Source organism: Malania oleifera, chromosome 2 (genome assembly GCF_029873635.1).
Source record: "Malania oleifera isolate guangnan ecotype guangnan chromosome 2, ASM2987363v1, whole genome shotgun sequence".
NCBI classification, from domain to species: Eukaryota; Viridiplantae; Streptophyta; class Magnoliopsida; order Santalales; family Ximeniaceae; genus Malania; species Malania oleifera.
In genome coordinates this window covers 106,548,898-106,572,214 of record NC_080418.1, presented here as the reverse complement: position 1 = coordinate 106,572,214, position 23,317 = coordinate 106,548,898, and positions in this window count along the sequence as shown.

Sequence of the window (23,317 nt, the reverse complement as noted above, 5' to 3'; positions counted from 1 at the left end):
CACAATTGATACCAGTATGCTTACAAAGTTACATTCACCACTTTTATACACATCCAACCTATCAAATTATTATAAAAATTTCGGCAGAGCCCCCTTTAAAAATTGAGCATATCTATCCATGCTCTATTCAAAGAAAACATTTATCCTACATAATCGATACCAGCATGTTCACAATGTTACATTTACCACTTTCATGTATACATCCGTGGGAAACAATAACGAAACCTTCATTCACACCAGTCATAACCAAATTTCATTCACATATACATCCTATGGAAAATGAATAAATATTTATAATTATAGATAAATAATATAACGATGCTCTATACAATTGAAAAAAATAAAAGAATATAATTTTGCGCAAATGAAATAATAGAATGATCATCTATACAAATAAAAGAATGGACATCCTGATATTGTATGGAAGAATTAATACAACGATGATCTATACAAGTTAAAATTGAACAAATAGATGCTTGCCACTTTAAATAATACGATGATCTATACAAATGAAATAATGAACAAATACATGATGTACAAATGAAATAATGAACAAATACATGTTGAAAAAGTGAAATAATATGATGATGATTGTTGACCCCATGAGTCATTCCGAGTTTTGATAATAACAAATATTCTTTGTATTTAATATTTTCCAAGTTTGTGTGCAGCTTCATATTGGCGAAATCAATTGATGGCACATGAAGACTTGAAGAAAACAAAGACCTTGAAGCTTTTTCATTATTGTACTTTATATTCTTGCTTTATTAGGGTATGTAATAGTAACATAGGGCAAAGGTCTGTAATAATTTGCATTGCATTCATGTAGGAACTATAAAGCTGAATACCTTAGAGACCTTAGGGATTCAATCGACCAACGCCGAATTTTTGAGACTATCTCAAAACGACCTTAGAAAAGACCCTAGGTCTTGTTCAATCACTTAAGTTAGTCCCCAACATCACTTTCCATATCAGGGGAATCAAATCAAGGCTAAAATGAACTTTAAATTGAAATGCTCAGGGGGCTTGGGCGACCAAACCCAAGCCATGTAAAACGGCTCAAGCGACCGAATAAGTCAATATGTTCACTTTGTGTTTGGGCACCAGAACCTGATTTGAGCATATCTTCCTCGGGCACCCAAACCTGTGTAAGAACATTTTTCAACTACTCGGGCGACCGAACGATCATGTTCAAAAAGGGCTCAAGTGACCGAATTGCCTGATTCGGTTAACTAAATGTAGCCTCGGGCATCCGAACCTATGAACAAATTGCTACTGACTTTGGTTCATCCAATCGGTCCTCAATTCGGGAATCTCGAACCATTAAATAATGATTTTGTGACTAAGTCTATTCGGGCACCCGAATCTCAGGCTAGGCACCTGAACCTCTCGGATTAAAATATTTTTTACTAATTTTTAAATGGGCTAAACTGGAGTAATTTTCTTAATGGCTTTTAAAACAAATTTAATTATCCTCATTGAGTCTCCAACGGTTAAAAATTTTTCCTTGCCTATAAATACCTATTCATTTGTCATAATTAGCAAGGATTAGTAAAATTGATTAGGGCCAAACTCTCTCAAATTCAAAAATCCTTCTTTAGCCTATAATACTCTCATACACTTCAAAACTTCATTTTCTTTGATTATTCAAGTTTTGTGAGTATATTTAGTGTGCTTGTGCATTAGTATAATTTTCTCATACTTTCATTTGCTATATTGATTGTTTGATTTTTGTTGAGAGTAAAACTTTAAGTTCTTCCATCAATTTTATTTGATAAATCTTGTGTAAGAAGACTTAATGGCTTGTGGTTCTTGCATTGTCATTGCAAGTTACCTTAGCCTATAATTTTTGTGTGCAAAAATATTTTACAAACTCAGATTTGAATATCTCATTGTGCATTGTCATTAAGTAAATTATTTTGGAGATATTCTAGATTTCTATTAGTTTGAATCTTTGAAACCCTAAACTAAGATTGAGAGTTTATCATTGCCTAGTTTCAAAGATTAGCTTGTATAAGCACTTATGTGCTTGACTTGAGATAATCACTATACTAAGTGTTAATTGCACACGTAGGACACTGAGCTTATAGTTCTTACATCATTGAGGTGCATTGATTATATTGTGCGTAGTGGTACATATTTGTTTGTGTAAGAAGCATTTTTTTGTACACAAAACTTTTGACACATTTGTTGTATTTTAGGCACGAGCTGAAGAGGGAGACTAGCCCTGTTGAATAGTCCTGATTTAGCTTAAACTCGGTTAAGAAAGTTAGGTGCACCATCTTGGTAAGACGTGTTGGTTGAGGTTAGCCCCTTGAATTGACCTGGTTGTAATTGATGTCGCTCCACCCGTTAAGTGAGCAACAGTGGAGCTGGTGTGGCCTAGGCGGTGACGTAGGCAATATTGGTAGAACCCTGATAACATATCGTGTGTATTGTTTACTTTTCCGCACTTCAATTTTACTGCACGTGTATGTTTATTATTGATTGCATAGACTGACCCTATGTTGTGTAATACTATTGTCAAAACGATTGACCTAGGTGATAAATTTTTAAATACCCAATTTGCCCCCCTCTTGGAAATGCACCAAAGCTAACAATTGGTATCTGAGCCTCACAACATTGACTTAAACGTTTTTGCTAAAAGATCGAGATGACTCAATTTGGTGTATCCCTATTCCGAAAGGGACGATCACCTTCCAGTCGTTCGTTATTTTGTGGTTTTGATTACATCGCCTGGAAAATTAGAATGTGCATATTTGTAAATCTATGAATTGGAGGGCCTAACAGGTGATTGATAAGGGAATTTGTGTGCTTGTGGAAAATGATATTAATTTGATGCATGCAAATTCATATGCTATGGACATGTTATATCTTGCATTAGATTCTTATATTTTTGTTAAGTTTGTGGCATGTCAAACTACAAAGGATATCTTGGATGAACTCGAATGAAAATATGGAGAATCCAAGGAGAATGAAACCTCCACTCAAGATGTGGTAAATGATGGGGTTAGTGCATTAATAGAACATGAGGTATATGATTCTATTTCTGCCCCTAATAATGATTATTATGCTGAATGTTGTAATGTGTGTTATGTTGAATCATCTATTGATAATTCTATTAATGATGCATATGATGATTCTTATGTTGAATGTTGTCATATGTTATGGGATGAATCATCTGTTAGTGATGCATGCGATGATTCTTGTGAAAAATATTGCAATATATTATATGATGAATTGTCTGGTATTCCTTGTGAAAATACTGTTGTTGTTGTATGCAATGATTCATGTGAAAATTATTATGTTAATTATTTTGATGAATCATGTGCTAAATTGAATAAGGAAAGCATGTTGTCATATGAAATACTAGAAAAGACTTTATTGAAAATGAATAAATTTCTAGCTAAGTTATCTAAGCAGAAATCATTACTGAAAAGTGAGAATAAAAGGATAACAATGCAATTTGACGAATTAAAAGATTATCATGCTATTCTTGAAAAGAAAAAGATTGAAAAGATATTGAAAATAATATGTGAGAAGGGAGAAACGAGAGATGATAAATCCTTAGGTCTTAAAAAGAAAAATCTTTTCAAAAAGGGTTTATCTTACAAAATTTATTGTCATGCCTCGTTGAGCAAAAACACAATAAATAAGCACAATCTTTTATGTATATTCAATACCTGCTTATTTTGAAAAACTATGAGGCACATATGGTTTAACTATTTACTTAGAAGTGCCAGAGGCTTAGAAAAAGAAATGAAATGGATAATCAGCAAAGCAAACCCCATAGGACCTTTGGAAAATGGATCTAAATTAATATTATATAATCATTTAATCCATCCTTAGATCCTATGTTTAGGTTTAGGGGGTGGTGATGACTAAAAGACTAGGAAGTGGTCTATGCTTAAAATATCAAATCTTAGTATCTGCCCTTTCCTGGCTGCTCCTCCACGTCTGGCGTCCGAGCTCGTCGATGTGCTACATGTCCGTCATCTTTGCCCATAGGTACTACATCATCTATATCCATGCAAAGCGGACGGGGAGCTAACTCGTATGAAGTCTCTGGATGAGTCCGAGGTGGCAAAGCGGGTGCATCCACCGCCTCCGCATCGAGAGGGTCATCTAGTATATACGACATCAATGGGGTGGTGGCATAGTCAGACGAGGCGTCCTCTTGTCTACTGGATGTGCCCGCAATATCGGCGGCTGTCGATGGGGCATACGATGTGAATGGCTTGAATACGTACTCCGTTTATACAACAGGTGGTCATAAGGTCGGACCCAATAGACGACTGGAGAAAGCTGCTTGACCTCTTCGTACTGGAGCTACTCGACCTCTTCGTGGAGCCGGGGCCCATCATGGTGTAGGGATTTGTCTCCCATCCTCATGGACAATGTCCAAACCTGATCTCGCTAAATCGCTCACAGCAACTCTAAAGAGAGTAGATCGACCTGATGTAGTACGTCCGCCAGTAGCATACAAAAAAAGTAGTTACCACATTGACATCATAATGTAGATGGTAAAAAATTAAGTGTGCATTAGAGTATTCTTACGAAACTCATGTAGACTACCACGGTCCTATCTACGAAGCGTCGTGTGATGGACCTATACTGGGTCCTCTTGACCTATCGGACTGTCCGTCTCCACTCTTTGTGTGATGTACTCTTGCCGATGCCCCCATATAGTCACGTACATTGCGTGCTCGATAGCCCAATATGTGTTCCCCCGACCGTGACCGTCAATCTCGTGTAGGTCGTCCCCATGTACATCGATCTCCGACGTCAAAAAAGCAGTCTAGAATGCCCTGCCAATAGCCAAACTAATGCATCACTAAGTCAGAGAGATGCCACTTGATAATATGAAAACATATGAGTGACACTCGGGCTACCCATAGGTCCCTCCCAACTGCATAATCAGCCAGTAGGTTGGTTAGAACGTCATCTGTGTAGAGCGTCCATATAAACTGCACGTAAACATATGCAAAATGTAAGAGGTGGGTAGGGCTATTTGATAAATATGCAATACAGTCAATACACTTGATTATGACATTAATTTATGTTAAAAATAGTTCTATAACTAAATTAATTTTTTTAATTTATTTAATGTTAATTTAAATTTATAGATGGTCCTTTTTATTCGTTCCATAATTTAATTATATTTTATTAATAATTAATAGGTTAATAAATAATATAAGATTATTATATTGAATTAACAATAATTTTGTTATTAATGTATATTTACAGCATATTACTATAATATAAAATTAAGATAAAAATGAATATTAATAATTTAATTCAACATATTAATTTACTTAAATTAATAAATAGTTCTTGTTCAATCCATAATTGAATTATAATAACTAATATGTCATAATATATTGGTACGTATATGTGTGCGTATAGTTGCATGCATACATGATTCGGAGCATTATCATTACTTTTTTTTTATTCTTTTAAATGTATTTAAAAATATAATTACAAAAATATATATACGATTTAAATATGTTCTTTTTTAAAAATTATAATAAATTATTAACATCTTCAATGAAAAATTATATATTTAAAAACTTAATAAAGTGGTGCCCAAGTTCATTTAGAGGCTTGACCAATACAACAAGTTAACAAGTCTGTCCTTCTACCCTTCTCCACATAAATATAAAGGTTTTAATCTCAATTCAAAAACCCATGACGCCCAATACTCAAATCTGAGTCTAACTAAAGAAAATTATGAATTTACCGACTAAGCAACCATAGTGACAATTATATACTAGAATATTTTACAAAATCAAACAGTTAAAAGAATATTTATTTGTGTTTATTAAATTTGTTTTATGTAGTGTCATACATGTATTAGAATTTACACACTTGCAAGAATTGTGTTTATTTAATTTTTTAATGGGAGCATTGATTTAATCGTAATTATTATTTTATAGAGTACCGTAAAAAAATGATTACTCCTTTGAAACTCCTAATAAACATGATATTTAATTTAATATTTTGAAATTGATCCAAAAATAAATTATTTAATATTCAAAGTTTGTAATATAAATTTATAATTTATATTTTATAATGAATAATGATATTTGGAATATATCTATATATATATATATATATATATATATATATTTGTAACTATTAACCATTTTGTAACATCTAATAAAAGTTGATATCTAGATCCTCTGATTATATATATATATATTTTAATTTTTTAATGGGAGCATTAATTTAATCGTAATTATTATTTTATAGAGTACCCTAAAAAAATAATTACTTTATTGAAACTCCTAATAAACATGATATTTAATTTATAGTGACAATTATATACTAGAATATTTTACAAAATCAAACAATTAAAGAAATATTTATTTGTGTTTATTAAATTTGTTTTATGTAGTGTCATACAAGTATTAGAATTTACACACTTGCAATAATATAGTATTATTAGCCTATTTTTAAATTGTTACATTCTCGGTTCTCTTTTCTTTTGCACATTTTCTCAGCAAACAAACAAAGCATTGGAGATTTAAAAAGAGCATAGTAGCAAACCAAGAAGTGCAAGGCAAACACAAATACAAACGAAATTTGAGAGAAAATTTTTTTTTTCATATTGTCAAAACAAAACCCTAATAAGCTAATGTGTTCGAGAAGAGAAGAAAACCTTTGAAGATCATTGCCAGGTGAGAAATGATCAAATGCAATGCAACTGAAGCAAAGGGGGTAAAAAATTGAGCCCTCTCTCTTTCTCTCTTTTCGCCTCTCTCCTAAGGTTTCACCATCAATGGCTAGTGAATTTAAAGTAAATTTCATAAACAAATATTTAAGGGTGGAAATCTTACCCCATCGTCTGTTTATATAGGAACTCCTCAAGCAGACTCCTGAGGAGCAACGGTCACCTGCAACGCGTCCAGCCTCTGTTCTCTGCCTCAGCAATGCAAAGGTCACCTGCACCTCCTCCTCCTCCTCCTCTCCATCTCTCTGCAATGTCAGCCTCTCTGTTCATGCACAAAAGAAAGAAGAATTGGTTGTATAAGGGATGAAGCAAATCTTGCTGGATGAACCAGCGAGATTTGCCACGTGTCCAACGGCGGGTGGATGAGCCCTTAGTATTCCGAAGTAAATCTCACTGGATGAACCAGCGAGAATTGTCACACGTCCAACGGTGGGTGGATGAGCCATTAGTATTTCAAAGCAAATCTCGTTGGATGAACTAGTGAGATTTGCCATGCGTCAAACTTTCCCAACCAAATCTCACTACTTGGAGTAACGAGATTACGTCAAAGTCATTCTAGGAAATACTTCCCATAATAGGGTATTATTTATTATATTTAAAAAAAAAAGGATAAACAGAGAAAAAACTCGTTAGCTCTTGCTAGAAGCAATCCATGGGGACAAAAGGACTGGTTGAAGTGGAATTACACTGGAAGAAAGTTTTCGTGGCAATTCTAACAAGTTGTTTCTATAACATATATGTGTGCGCCTATAAATGTAGGTTTTTTTTTTTTAATTTAAATTTATTTTAATTAAAGTTATTTGAGAAAAGTTCGGGTGGAACTTTATTTCCAAAATTAATACGCCTAAAAAAGCCTTGCATGGTCTACCATTTTTTTTAAAAAAAAAACATTGGACCACCTAGCGTCTTTTAATAAATGACGCTACACCAGTAGTGATTTTAATTAAAAAAACGCTTTTTGGAGTAACTTTTTTTTGCATGGTCCATGAATGCGCTAGTTGACCTTCCTTTTTGTTAAAATTTTTTTATTATATATTATTGAAATAAGTTTTTTCCTATTTTATTCAAATTAAGAGGTAATGTCTCATTAGCAAGACGAGACAAGAAAGAGATCACACATAGTACCACCATTTTAGTGGGATTAAAAGCATTTTACCTTCCTCCAAAATGTAGTCCACAAGCTACCACTTCTGCACTTTTGAAAACTATTTTTCATCAACTTTGTCTAGATCAATCTTTAAACAAAACACTTCATAAGTAAAATCTAGGAGTGTATGATTAATTTGTTCTTTTAGGAGGAGAAAGAGTACGTAGTATTAGAAAGAGAAATTACACAAAGAATGGGATGGTATAAGGTAAGCTTATCTAAAGGAAACCCTAAAAGATCATCCCTAAAATCATCCTACATCAAACTTTCACCAGTTAGGCTCTTATGTGTTTTGCATACTGATTTCAAGAGTCAAAACATGTAACAAGAAGTAATCGTCACACAACACCACGTCACGAAAGTTTCAACAAGTAAATCTTGTTTTCCTTGACTTATTCCATAAGGGCATAAAATCAACAATATAAGTTTAGTACAAATCAAAAAACTAATAGCCACATAAAGCTCAAGAGAAGGACAATTCATGATCTTTTTATGGCCATCCTCTCTCTCTCTCTGGGCATCTTCCCTAGTCACCAAAACTTCTTGCATTGCGTATTGAGACCTAGGCTATGTTCCTACCCAGTTATATGGGACTCCACTGTGGTAAGGTGAACAGGTGGCAATAGAAATGTTCTTTAGGTTTAGCAAGCCTATAAATTGGGATATCCAACAGGGGTTAGAAAACCTTCAATGCATATCTCACATTTCCATCCTACCCCTGGTAATTATGTAATTTTATTTTTGGATTAGAAAATGAATCTAGGGCAACCAACCATGAATATACTCTGAGTAGTAATTTTTTTTCCCTACATTATTTACATAACTTTTTTTATTTTGTGCAATTTGTTATACCTATAAAGCACCATCATATTATGCCCTGATGTATTCCTAAAATGCGTTATTTTAGGCCCTAGTTACCTTTGTTTTATCCTCATTTATGGTGTATTTATCCTTCGTTTTCACAGTTACAGAGTTATGCAAGGTTTGTTCATGTTTCAGGAAAATCAGGATAAAACCGAGGAGTTAAGCAATACAAGAAGTCAATGGAGTAATTAGGATGCGAAAAGCTGAAATCATATATTCAACCAAGCCCCCAAAGCTTCAACTCATTAAAGCAATTGAGACCTTGTTCAATTATATGGTGTGACCAACTAACACAGGGGGGTGACTAGGTCACAGAAGAAAGACTCCAAAGTTTAGACTAAATGTAAGATGCTGCAAGGTTCAACCATCAGCTCGACTAAGAGACTCTGAGGGGCAACCAAGTTGAGAACCTAAATGTTGGCCTTACAAGGGTTAAAACCTTGTTATCTTGTTTTGATGCTAACAAACAAGTGAAATTTAATGTATTTGTGTGAGTAATGATGTTTCAGGGCTCATATATGAGAAAGCAAAGGTCAAAGTGCTCAAGAGGATCAAATAAAGCTTAAAAGAGTCCAAGAATGGATTTAAAGATTATATATTAAACCTTGAAGAATATGAAGACATGAATGAGTTGTTGAAAGCCAAGGCATATTAAAGTCCAAAGAGCCAAAGAAAAGCAAAGTGAGAAAGCTCAAAGAATATGAAAGCTTGAAGCTTGAAGAAACAAAACATGAAGACTCAAGAACCTAGAATGAGAAAAGTTTTAGAAGTTTTCATGTAAGTACTTTAAATGTTTAAAATATCGTTTGCAATATTTTGAAGCTCTTAGGTTAACTTATTGGACCTAAATACCTTTGAAAATATCTTTAAAATAATTTTATAAAGTCAAAAATTATTTTAAAAAGGTTAGAGTCATTTTTGGAATAAAAAGCATCAAAAAGAGTTTTTCCATTTGTTGTCAGTTTTTATACAGCTGCATTGCAGTGAATGTTTCTCTATGAAAAACTCATTATTTTAAAAATTTTTCAACATAAAAGTTTTAGGATATTCTTTTATATTTCATTTGAAATCAAGAACACCTAATTTGGAGTTATATATAAAAAGTTATGTCTAAAACACTGAAGTGGGGTTACTGCTGTCAAACAGCTGAACACTGTTCACGGGAGGGACTTCAGATGACTGAACAACTGACTTCAGTCAACTAAAGAATAAGTTCAGCTGACTAAAGTATTTCTAGAATAGGCAAAAAGTTGCAGCAGTGAGTTCAGTCGACTGAACTTGTGACTTCAGTCAACTAAACTTGCGACATCAGTCATCTAAACTCTAACTTCAGTTGACTGACCCTGTATCCAGTTTTTTTTTTTTTTTTTTTTAAGGGGTTAAGAAACTTCAGTCGACTGACCTCAACACTTCAGATGACTGAACACTGTTCAACGGGAAAATTTTTTTAAATTCTAGTGTTTTAAAATATAGCCGTTTGAGCTCCAAACTTTCTAAAATTTTGGGAAACACTTTAAGGAAACTTTTGCAACATGAAAACAAGTTTGAAAGCCTATAAAGATATGGTTTTGCAAATCAAAACACATCCAAGAATTAAAAAATATGCTTGTAAAGATGAAAGCACTCTTGTTCTTCCAAAGCTTTCTTGTTCACTCATTGAAAAATTCTTTTGTTAAGATATTCTGAAGTGCTAATCCTTCCTCCTCTGAATTCCTACTTCTAATCCTCTTCTAAGAAGGATATTCGTGAATTCTACACTTGAGCTTCATTGTATTTCATATTGATATTTTACATTCAAAGTATATAGTGTTGAAATTGTGCTAACTTGCTCTTTGAGAGAGTATACTTGTACGCAGATTATATCTTGTTTCTTGTAGTTATTTGACATTCCAAGGGTTGCTTGGATCATTGGCTAAGCAAGGAAATATTGCTTAGAGAGGCGAGCTCTAGCCGATGTAAGGAGTGACTGAACGAGGGAATATCGTTTGGAGAAGGCAGGCTCTAGCCTTAACCAAGGAGTGTTGTAATCGGTATTGTTCCACCCGTCAATGGAACTGAACTAGTGAATCCTTTGGTGGTTTTCCAAAGGTGAGGACGTAGGCTGGGTATAAGACGAACCTCGTAAAAATCTCCGTCTCATTCTCTCTTTCCCTTACTCTTTATTTTTAGTGCATATTTAAAATTGTGTGGATGGTTTAAATTTGAAAATCATATAAACTACATATATTTGGAAATCAAACAAACTTAAGGTTTGATTTTGATTTGGGTTGTGGAAACCGAAAGGAAGTACGTTGGTTACACCATATCTTGCGAAAACCTTATGGGAGTACATTACTTGGTTAACATCCCAAAGATAAATTTACCAAGAGTTTATTTGAGTTCTAAATATTTGGAAAGAGTGATTTGATTCATCTATACAGGGCTTTACATCAGTAAGCATAAATTCTCATTCACTACAGGGCTTGTTTCAAATTTGGAAAATATAAACAAACAACCATTTTGAGTTGTTATATTACCAAAGTGCTGAATACTTTATATCTTGGTTTGGTTGTTTGTTGTTTAACTTGTATTTGGCAAATAAATTGATTGTTTGGCTTGAAGATATTGTTTAATTAATTGATTGTTTGGATAAAAGAACTAAGTTCTCGATTGATTAAAGAATTAAACAAACAAGTCAAGAATTGGTTAAAAGAAATAAAGGAAGTTTAAGGTATCTCAAAACGAATTAAAAGAAATTTTTAAAAGCCAATTCAGCCCCCCCCCCTCTTGGGAAACTATTCCTAATTTCACTAAAATTGACTGAACTAGAGATCCTGCAAGGTTTGACCAACAACTTGACTAGAAGACCCTAAGGGGCGACTAAGTGGAGATCCTAAGATTTACTAAAGCCAATATCCTACAAGTCTCGACCATCGACGTGACTTAGAAGACCTATAGGCATGACAAAGTCGAGAATACCTAAAGTTTGAATCCCAAAATTTCCATAAGCCTTGACTAAGGTGCAACTGGGGGGAAGACAGGGGTGCGACCTGGTCAATAGATGCGAGTGCCAGCAATCTTCTGAGCGAGATTTTCTATAGAACTTTCCTATTTTGAATTTTAAACCTTATAAACCATTTTAAATATAAAACCTAGCTTCGTCTATGTGTCTAGGGTTCCCCTTTGGCCCTCTTTGGTTAGTGACAGACCTAGAGAGTCTTTGGGTTCCACTAAGAATAGATTTTCCTACTTTTCTTTCAATTCATGTTTTGTTTTATGCTTGGATTCGTCGAAGGCCTGTGACAACCTTCGAGTTCTGGGTGCTGCCGCATAGATAGTTGGTTCTTTGATTGTATTCTTGACAGGTCGTTGAGTTTCAATTGAAGTCGTTTTTCAAACATGTTCTTTTACTACTTTCATTTAAATACCTGCACTTTAAATTCCATGTCTTTACTTTCCATACACTTTTACTTATCTATTCACGATGAGACCTTAGGGTAAAGGATAACATAGCTAGGGATCCAGTCACTTATATGGACTAGGCTATTGTTCATGTACGGGGTGTTCTCATGATCCCTAGATAGAGTATACCCTACTTCTTGATCGTGCTCCTGACAATTGGTGCACCTTCGCTACTATATGCCACTCGAACAGTTCACTTAACCATTTAGCTTAGTACATATAGCATACCAAGCATAGCTATCACACATGACATTCTAAGTTTGATTCATGATCTAAGATCGGATTTATAGGAGTAGTCTTAATATAAATTGCATGCTTTTGTAGTTGATAGAAAAACCATTTCAAAATCTCACCTTTTTCCTTTTTACACAAAGTGTAGTAAACTAGGCTGGAAGTGGTAACTAACTGCATTGAATTCCTTAAGGATCAACACCCGACTTACTCATTGTTCTCCCGAACTTTGGATAGTTAGGTTTATAAATTTTATATTTGGTAGTTAAGGACCCAAGTCTTGGTGAGCCTACCAAATTTTGGTGCCATTGCCTAGGACTCAATTATGGTTGTAAGCCAATTTCTAGTTTAGAGTACTACTACTTTGTTTTTCTTTGTTTTGTCTTGTTTTTTATTTTTTGTTTGATACTCTAAAGTTTGGATTTTGTGCTACATGTGTATATGATGGGTTTGCACTCTTTGGATCCTGACTTAGTGCCTATAGACCTTGAGATTAGGAGACCCCATAGGTTAATTAGGAAATCCATATCTACTCCCAAGTTTGCCGAGTCATCTGAACCTAAAGTCATAGCTGAACATCCTCTGGTTCCTGCATTTTAAAACTTGGAACCCCAAGCTCCTCTCCAACCTATGGTGGAAAAGCAACATCTTCGACCTCTTAGTGACTATTTTATACCCAACACATACACTTCACCGTCTTGTATCCAATTTCTAGATGTCGAGGCGACATAATTTGAGATTAAGAATTCCATCATCTTGATGCTTCCCAACTTTTATGGAAATTCAACTGAAAATCCATATAATCATCTTGATTAATTTCTTGAAATTTTTTCCATCATGTGTGTACCTAACTTTGGTGATGATGCCCTCCGATTGAGTCTATTCTCGTTCTTTCTATAGGACAAAGCCAAATGTTGGCTGAATTCCTTAGATTTGAACTTAGTGACCAATTCAGCCACCATGCAACAAGAATTCTAGGAAAAGTACTTCCCAATTGGGAAAAAATGACTAGCTGAGGAAGGTCGTCGCCAGTTTTTCATAACTGGATAGGGAACAAATTTTTAATACTTGGGACTTAGGAGCACTTTAGGGGCCTTCTACGCAAAGGCCCACATCACCAAGTCCCTAGGTGGCAATTAGTTCAAACCTTCTATGAAGGATTAAATGGGCGAAATTGGTCCATGGTAGATACATCTTGTGGAGGTACTTTCCTTACGAAACATAAGAATGAGGTCTGGGCTCTCTTTGAGAACCTTGCTGAGAATTATCAGTAGCATGTTGTTGCTGCTCGTAGACCATCCCAACGTTCCTCTTCTCATCCTAAGGGTGTCTATGAGCTAGCCGTAGGCCATGACCTTGCACCTATACTGCACACCATTATGAAAAAGTTTGATTAGTTATTATCCTTAAGACATCAACCTTAGCCTGTGGCATGTGCAGAGGTGTGTGTCATCTGCTCTGATCCTTCACAAACTTGTTAAAATTGCCCCAATGCACATCCCTTGCCTGAGTTTGTATCAAAGGAAGTTAGGGTCACCCATAATTGGTACGACGTGCCGCCCAATGATCCCTACTCTAACAAGTACAATCCTGGGTGGAGTAAGCATCCTAACTTCTCCTGGAGGCTATAAGCTCCGAGTTTTCAATCTCAAAGACCTAAACAATCACCCATTGCTCCACCTCCTTGCCCATTTCAGAATTCTCAAAATCCTCATATGTCTGCTTCTAGACAATCAGCATTTCAATCACCATCTCTTCCTTAACCCCAATACGATAGATATTTATAGGAGACATTGAAAGCCCTCAAGGGCATTGAGGCTGCTCACTAAGTTGATCGACAACTAATCCACTCTCACTCTCAATCTATTTCCAAGCTAGAAGCCATCATCGGGCAACTAGCTACATCTTTGATTAAAGAGAGATGGGGGTAAGTTTCCAAGTCAACCTCTAGTGAACCCTAAGGGTCAATACGGGGTAGAATGTGAGCCGGCTATTGGACCTTCATTGTACCATAAGCAAGCCCAGGCTATAACCATTCTTTGGAGTGGTAGGGAGGTAAACAAGTGGGTTGGGGAGACTTTGAGCCAAGATAAGAATAAAGGGAAGATGAGGATAGAGCCCATTGTTGAATCATGCACCCCTTCCTCCTCTAATCCAGCGAGCAATGTCAAGATTCCCACTTCCTCTACTGAAGAAGAATTGCCCCATTATGTTCCTCCAGCACCATACCCTGCAGCCCTTTAGGCATACTCTAAACCTAAGAAGGAAGGAAGGAATCGAAGAGTCCATGATGAACAACTTTGGGCAAGTAAAAATCAATCGTCCTCTCTTAGATGCCATCAAGCAAGTGTCTACTTATGCTAAGTTCCACAAGCACTTGTGCATCCAAAAGCACAAATCTAAGGTGCACTAGAACAAAAGAGTTAGATTGACCAAGAATGTGAGCTCAATTCTTTTAAGTTCCATTCCCCCAAAACTTAAGGACCTCGGTGTTGTCACCATCTCATGTGTAATTGGAAATCTCACTATTGATAGAGCACTTTTAGATTTTGGAGCGAGCGTGAACCTAATTCCATACTTGGTCTATAAGCAATTCAATTTAAGAGAGCTGTAGCCCACCCTGGTCACCTTGAGTTTCGCCGACCAATCTGTAAAAATGCCCTATGATGTGATTGAGGATGTATTGGTCAAAGTTAAGGAGTTATATTATCTTGTTGACTTCATTATCTTGGATATGGAACCTTCCGACCCAACCAAAGAACCAATCCCTATCCTATTAGGATGACCATTCTTACCTACAGCTATTGCCTGCATTTAGTGTAGGATCGAGATCATGGATGTGTTATTTTGGCAATATGCAATTACAGTTAAATGTATTTCGCACTTCTCAACATCTGCTCGATGACATCCAAGATATGGACATTGACATGATTGATGAATTTTTTGAGGAAGTGACTCCCTCAATTCTATGGAGAGACCCTTTAAAGGGTATACTTTAGCTTGATATCCCATCAATTTTTGGACTGGTGGACCCGTATGAGCAGATTCTTGCCATTCATGACTCAGTCTCCAGGTTAGAGGGAAGGCTTTAGGTAAGTGAGACGTGGTTTAATGAGGAAATGATGGAAGAACCTTTTATTTTTTAACCTAGGTGTATTTGACATTAGCATTCATTGCGTCTTGCTTAAGACAATAAACTTAGGGTTTTTGGGCCAATTGTATTTCTTATTTTTATTTCTTCATTGAATTCATAGGTTGTATATTGTACAATAGATAGGGTCTAGGGTCCTTAGAATAGGTCATAGGTTAGTTGGGGGTGTGACTAGGGTTCGACCAACACCTAAAGGTGAGACCTGGTCGAAGCCCTGAAGGTCTTATGAACACTTCCAAAGTCCTGAGAAGTTCGACCAGGGCGCCTCCAGCCCTATCTCTAGCTCGACTTGGTCGAATCCCTGAGTCTGTTGACCTTCCAAGGTACTAAGAGGTTCGACTAGTGGCACGACCAGCACTGCCTTTAGCACAAGTTGGTCGAGAGCGAGAGTCTATGATTCCAGTGGGGGTGTAACTAAGGCACGACCAGCCCAAAGCTGGCATGGCCTGGTCGAGACTGTCGCACGCACCTCCAACCTAGTTGCCCAAGCCTCTTCCACCTTCCTCGAATTCTAGCGACCCTCCGATGACCCTCAAATGACAACCCTTAGTTCCATTGTCCCCTTCTCACATGAGTCTTCCTTTTCAGCACACCTAGGGCTTGTCCCCTCACATTCCCCTGCAGTTGTTGCTCCTCCTTTTACCTTTTGCACTTATATCCCTTCCATTTCTCCTTATTTATTTTTCTACACCACATATAAGTCTCCAATTTCCTCACCATCCATCCATCATCTGCTCAAAGATGCTTCGTCATTTAGAGTCTTGAGTTGCTTCCAAGAACCCCAATCTTCACGATCTACTGCCAAGCAGAAGAAAGCCTAGGGTTAGTTGAGAGACAAGCCATCGTTCGGGTTAGTTGAGAGACAAGCCATCGTTCGGGTCAGAGCACACTCCACCTACACCGGCGGCATCGCGTGGTTGAGTGGCCCAGAGTGCATAGACACAACTTTCTAGAGGGCTAAGGGCATCGAGGATGACCCTCGAGGACTATGAATTCCGGCCTATGTACCGGTTCCATTTGGATGAGATTCGTGCCCACTCATGTAGGAAATGTTGTATAGAGGTCCTAGAGTGGCAAAAGATGGACCACTACATGACTCCACCCACAACCACATTTCACCCGGCCTTGGTTCGGGAGTTCTACCAACACCTGCACCACGATCCTCAAACGGTCATCTGGTCCACTACAATTCAAGGTGTAGGGTTTGCACTCACCCCAGCGTTGATTGACAGGGTGTGGTCTCACGAGGAGGTTGATGACACACCATGGGATGCCCTCGACTCTTCAGATGTCCATCATATCATCAGCAGGATGTTCCATGGCTTTTACTATGATGGTGGGAACATGTAGCGCAACATGTGCATGACACAGAGTAGCATACCTGACTACCTGCTCTTTTAGGACCTCGTTCTTCAGTGCAACATCTGCGCATCAAGCCATCACTTGGAGAGGTGTAACATTCATCTGCAGGTCCTATATGCCTTTAATTACGCCTCAAATTTGCGTAATTGGGTATTTAAAATCATGAATTACAGATTAAAATTTTACTTAAAGGCCTAATTACATACAATATTTCAATATTGAGCTCAATTTATAATATTTGAATTTTTATTCTATTTTTATTTGTAAACTTATGAGTAATTGTGTTTAATTTTTGTAAGGTATTTTCAAGAATTAAAGAAGAAATAAAGATGTGCATACAAAAAAGTGGAGTGAGCAATGCAAAATGATGCAAATGGAGACGTTAAGTGCAAAACGAAGCTAGTTAAGCGATTATGGAAAGTTTCAACATCGCTTCGTAATCTAACATAACTCTCTCATCCGAGTTTCGATTGAGATAATTCATCATGTTTTGATTTTTGAGAGATATTGGATGCATCAAGATCAAAATCGAGCTTGAAGATGCTGCACCTACTACATCAACCAAGCATACGTGGGCCATGCATATGTGGGCCATGCATACGTGGGCTAAACACCAAAGAAAAGAAGGGCCATGCAATTGAAGCCCATATACAACAGCTTTTGGGGACCTAAAAATGTTGCAACATTGTATGCATAAAGTAGCTTAGGGCATCACCTTCATTCAACTTCATTGGAAGAAGAATCCATGCAACTACAAGTGGGCTAGGCTTAATTTAAAATACATGCAAGGGGAACTTTGAAGGAGTTGGGCCATGACATGTATGCACTTAAAATGGTTGTGCAGTGGATTGAAAGGAAACAAGGGCTGTTGGATTCTTTAAAATAAAAGGAAGCATATTCCATTCATGCAAACAAGAGGACATAGTGGGATTTACAAGGGTGCACGTATAGTTTCAAAAAGGGCTATGCGCTAGGGTCTCAAGGGGCTGTAGGGCAGCCAAATAAAAAGAATGAAAAAAAGGGAGCTGGCTGGAGGTGTTTTAAGGGGAGAGAATAGGGTTGTGAACTTGTATGTAATCCCAAGAGGGGGAGTGAATTGGATATTTTAAAAACTAGGTCTCTTAAGTCCTAATTTAAAAAAAAAAAAAAAAAACTTATAACCACACACACACAAACTAGATGACAAGCAGTTCAGTATTTCTCAACATATCAATTTAATGTGTGACTTTATTAAGCAAACAAAATTACTCAATTACTTAACATACCCAACAAATAAATAATTACGTGCACGAGGAAATTGAAAGAGTTAAGGGAAGAGAGACGCAAATACGGTTTTATTTACGAGGTTCAGCCAACCCAGCCTATGTCCTTGCCTTGGGTAGTGATTCTACTATACTGCTCCTTAACTTGGGACAGAGCTTCCCGTTACAATCCATTGCTTACAAGAGACGTAGCTATCTCCTAATCCACTACTCATAAAAGGTGTAGCTTCCTCCTCACGATTCACAAACCAAACCGTTAATACAATTAAGTAATAATGAATTTCCGAACACTCAGACACTTCTCGATAAGCTAATGAGTATAATCAGTCCTAAGCACTCTCACAAGATATAATATGAAGCTAAGATGCAATATGTGGTTTTTCTAATGATGTATATATACATATATATATATATATATATATATATATATATGCATGTATGTATGTATGTAAGTGTAAGGTGCTTCAAAGATCTAAAAAATTATTCAATATTTCTCCAAAAATATTTCTTGAAAATATGTATGTTGGAGATCCTAAGATTTACTTTCAAATACTCTTTTGTAAGAATAATAATATACGAAATCTTTGTATAAAAATATATAGTTTTGAATATCACATAGATCTAAAATCTAGAAGAACTTTATCCAAAGAATTTTTCACACATATATATAGAACTCGATGATTTTTGCTCCCAATAAATATTTTAAATAAAAACATGAGAGTAGATGAACTTATATCAAAATAAACTTGAATGCTTAATAATAACTTTAACCAAACCTCAAGATTAAACAAGTTTTTTGTAAGATGACATGAGTGTAAGTACTTGGATCTTGAAGATGATATTGATGAATGCCCAACCTTGATGTGAATGCATTAGAATACAAGCAAAATTTTAGCAATAAGTTCAAAGCTCTCAAGAAGTATGCAAAAAGTGATGACCTAGGGTTTAGGGTTTGTTTTTATAAGTCTTCTTGCCATCTGAAAGATTTTTGGCCGTTGGATCATTTAAAATTAAGAATTTTTGTCTATGCCCATGATGGAGTGTCGTTTTGCATGACTTACTCATCGACGAGTGGATACATTCATCACCGAGTATCCTTCATGAGTTTTATTATGAGACCGGGGGATTTTTCGACGAGTGGGTTGTTTGAGATTTTCATGGTCTCGGCATTTTATCATTAATGAGAGCAAAGCATTCAACGATGAGCGGCCTTTAGTCATTCGTCGACGAGACTAGGGGAATCGTCGACGAGTTGCCTGTTTTTCAACCCTATTCAACCTAGGTTAATGCATATGAATATGTCATGAAAAACATGCATCCTAAGGTCAATCTATATGTCATTTTGAGTTTCACATCATATCTTATGAGTTATGCAACTACAATTAAACCTAATGCGAATTACAACTGAAAAAATGGATTGCCTTTATTCTTCTGCTCTTCGGCTTCCATGGATGAAGCCAAGTGGTATGTACTTCATGTTCCTCGTGGTTTCCATAGCGTACTTACCATATGTGCGTGCTAAGTCATGATCCTATTCAAAATCTCAATACACAGGTAAAATACCAAGTGATTTGTCATTATCAAAATAGGATTGGACTCAAAGAATCAACAAGGGTTTTGTTTGTGGCTCTTTTTGGGGAGTATTAACCATAAAAGGGAGGAGGAAGGAGGCAACTTTCAGGGGTTTTTGTGTGCGCAAGAGCTGCTGTGTGTAGCAGCTAAACTCACAACCATCTCTTCATCTCTCTCTCTCTCTCTCTCTCTCTCTCTCTCTCTCTCTCTCTCTTGTTTATTTATTTAATTATTTTGTTTAACGTCAATATCATTTGAATGTTTGTTGGAACTTAGTATTGGATTGAGTTTAGTTTATTTTTATTTAAGCTTTTGTTGAAGTTTAATTTATTTTTTTTAAGCATTTGTTTGAGTTTATTTTTAATTAAGCCATTGTTGAGTTTAGTTAATTTTGTTTAAGCTATTGTTGGGATTTATTTTTGTTTAAGCTATTGTTGTGTTGACTTATTTTATTGTTGAAGGACTTTCATTAGACTAATAAAGTTCTTATTTTGGTTCACTATTTAAATATTTTAAAGCTTTGGTTATTTTGTTCATTTATTTTTGTCATGGTTTATTTGATTGTTTGAATGAGTTATTGAATGGATTATATTGGGTTGGCTAGTTGGTTGGTTTGTTTAATTTCATGGTAGTTATTTTTCTGTTTAAGCATTTTATGTTCTTAGTTTAGGTTTTGCTTGTTTTAATTTCATCACAAACTCTCAAAAACCTTTAGAAATTGAATCTGAATTGTGTTCAGTAAATATTTTTCTTATTTTATCATTGTTTTTTTAACACGAGTTTGAAATTAATCTACATTTCTTGAGGAGATGATATGACCTTTTGAGCTAATTATTACGCGACATAACTCCTATACTTGGGATAGCCTTTGTGTTGCTCATTTTAGAGTGAGTCATGTTTTTGACATCGTTTCCGAGGAATTTCCAGATTCAGTTTCAAACTAGTGTTTTCTCGTTATTTTGATTTTTCTCAAAATCAAAAAAAGAAAAAGAAAAGAAAAAAGAAAAAAATAAAATTTCATGAGTTGCTTTATCTCTGTTGCATTTTTGTGCGTTTTCTACTGTACTGGTGAGGGTCTACTATTTGGATTAATATTTAATGCCTTAGGTTAGAGACATTTCAAATATATTATACAAAATTTCACTTAGTACTAGTAGTAACACACATAGCATAGAGTTAGATAGTTCTTCTATCTCTTTTACGTGTGAGGATACTGAAATTGATTTATACAATCCTTTTGTGGAAGAGAGTTTTGATGAAATTATGGCTGCACCTGTACCACACACTCTTAAAGATTTTTTGCAGCCCACACGAACCACTACACCATCATGCATTAGTTTACCTAATGATGCACCTAATTTTGTGATTAAGCATTGGGATGTTGTCAGTAATACCTCAGTTCCACGGGATGGGTTCTGAGAGTTGTTACCAACATTTGACAGACTTTGAGTTGGCTTACAATACTTTTATCACTAGAGCTGGCACTGATGAGTTTATTAAACTTCGTTTATTTCCTATCTCTTTGAAGCATAAAGCAAAGATTTGGTTTAATTCTTTGAGGCTTAATTCTATTGTCTAGTTGGACTAATATGCAACGTGAATTCTTACATAAATTTTTTCCTTTCCAAAGAACCTAGTTTCTGCAAGAGCAAATCAGTCAATTTATGCATAAAGGTGATGAGACATTCCAAGCTTGTTGGGAAAGGCTTAAGGAGCTGATAAAAATTTGTCCACATCATGGATTCTAGTCTTGGAGGCTAGTCAATTATTTTTACACAGCTCTCACTTCTAAATGCAAAATGTTTGTTTAGACCATGTGCAATGAGGAATTATTTAGCAAGGAACCGGATCAAGCACTCTCATTTTTTAATTACATAGCTGAAAGCGCCCAATAATGGAATACACAATCTGATTGGGCACCATTGGCAGTACAGCCTCTCAGAGCAATTAGTGGTGGAGGTAAATATGAAATCAAAGCAGAAACTGATGTCCATGCTCGTATTGTTGCTTTGACTATAAGGGTAAAGGTTAAAGAATTAGAGATGGTGAAAACTAAGAAACCAGTGGAGGTGTGTTCTCTATGCACTGATTCTAGCCAGAAGACTCAGGATTGTCCGATTATTCCAATATTACAGGAGAGTGGGTCTGATCCAATGCAATCAACGAATTAGGTTAACAAAGCACCAAATCAGCCTTTCTCTAACACTTATAATCTGCAATGGAGGAGTCATCTAAATTTTTCATGGAGGAATGATCAATCTGGTTAATCTTTTTCGCAATTTTAGCAACCTCCTCAATCTTATTCAGCAACTTCTCAGCCGACATATCATTCAATTGCTCCTCAGCATCAGTATCAGCTATATCAAATTTTTTAGCACTATTCACCCCCAAGATTCCAATCTAATGCACCCGCTCTGCCAAAGAAGTCTCTTGATAATAGCATGACACATATGGCTATTACACTTCAGCAATTTATGTAGATTTAGGTCATAACTAACAGTCAAAACACTTAGACCATAAATGAATTTTAGGGCAGGATTGATAAGATGAGCATAACATTGAGTACCCAAGAGAAAAGAAATTTTTTGGCACAACCTCAGCCTAAGCCTTAAGTATACCATCAACATTAACAATAGGCACATAATGTCTCAGGAAATTCTATTGAGATAACAAAGGTCGTTATTACTTTGAGAAATGGAAAAGAAGTTTCTTGAAGGGAGAGGCCAATAGTTGTCTGGACACATGAAGTTAGAACTGAGACAGATGAAGACAAATAAAAATCAGAGGAAGCAAGCCCAGAATTGAAGAAGTCGGTTAATGTGGAGACCGAGACTTGTAAGGGGTACCGACCTATGGTACCCTATCCTAAAGGGTTGAGAGCTGGCCAGAAGAACAAATATCATACTAAGATTCAAGAAATATTTAAGAAAGTAAAGACTAATATTCCGCTTTTAGATGCCATACAACAAGTTCCTTCGTATGCAAAATTTTGAAAGGATTTGTGCACAGTGAAGAGGAAACTGAATGTAAAGAATAAGGCTTTCTTGACAGAGCAAGTCAGCACATTGATATTGAGTGAAACTCCTCAAAAGTTTAGAGATCCTGTTTCTCCCACTATTTCCATTATGGTCAAGGAATCTTGCATAGGGAGAGCTTTATTTGATTTGGGGTGTAATGTGAACTTACTACCATAATCAATATAAGAGTAGTTAGGGTTGGGTGAGCTAAAGAAGACCTCCATGATGCTACAATTGGCTAACAGATCAGTCAAGGTACCACGGGGTATTATTTAAGATGTGTTGGTTCAGGTGGACAAATTTTATTATCCAATGGACTTTGTTGTTTTGGATATGCAACAGTCGATCTCCACTATTTACTAGGAACCTATCATTCTTGGACGTTCATTCCTTGCTACCTCCAACGCATTGATCAATTGTTAGAGTGGAGTACTGAAGCTTACATTCGAGAATATGACATTGGAGATGAACATATTCAATACCTGCAAGATATCGACTAGTTGTGATGACTCAGAGATACATGGAGTTGATTTGATA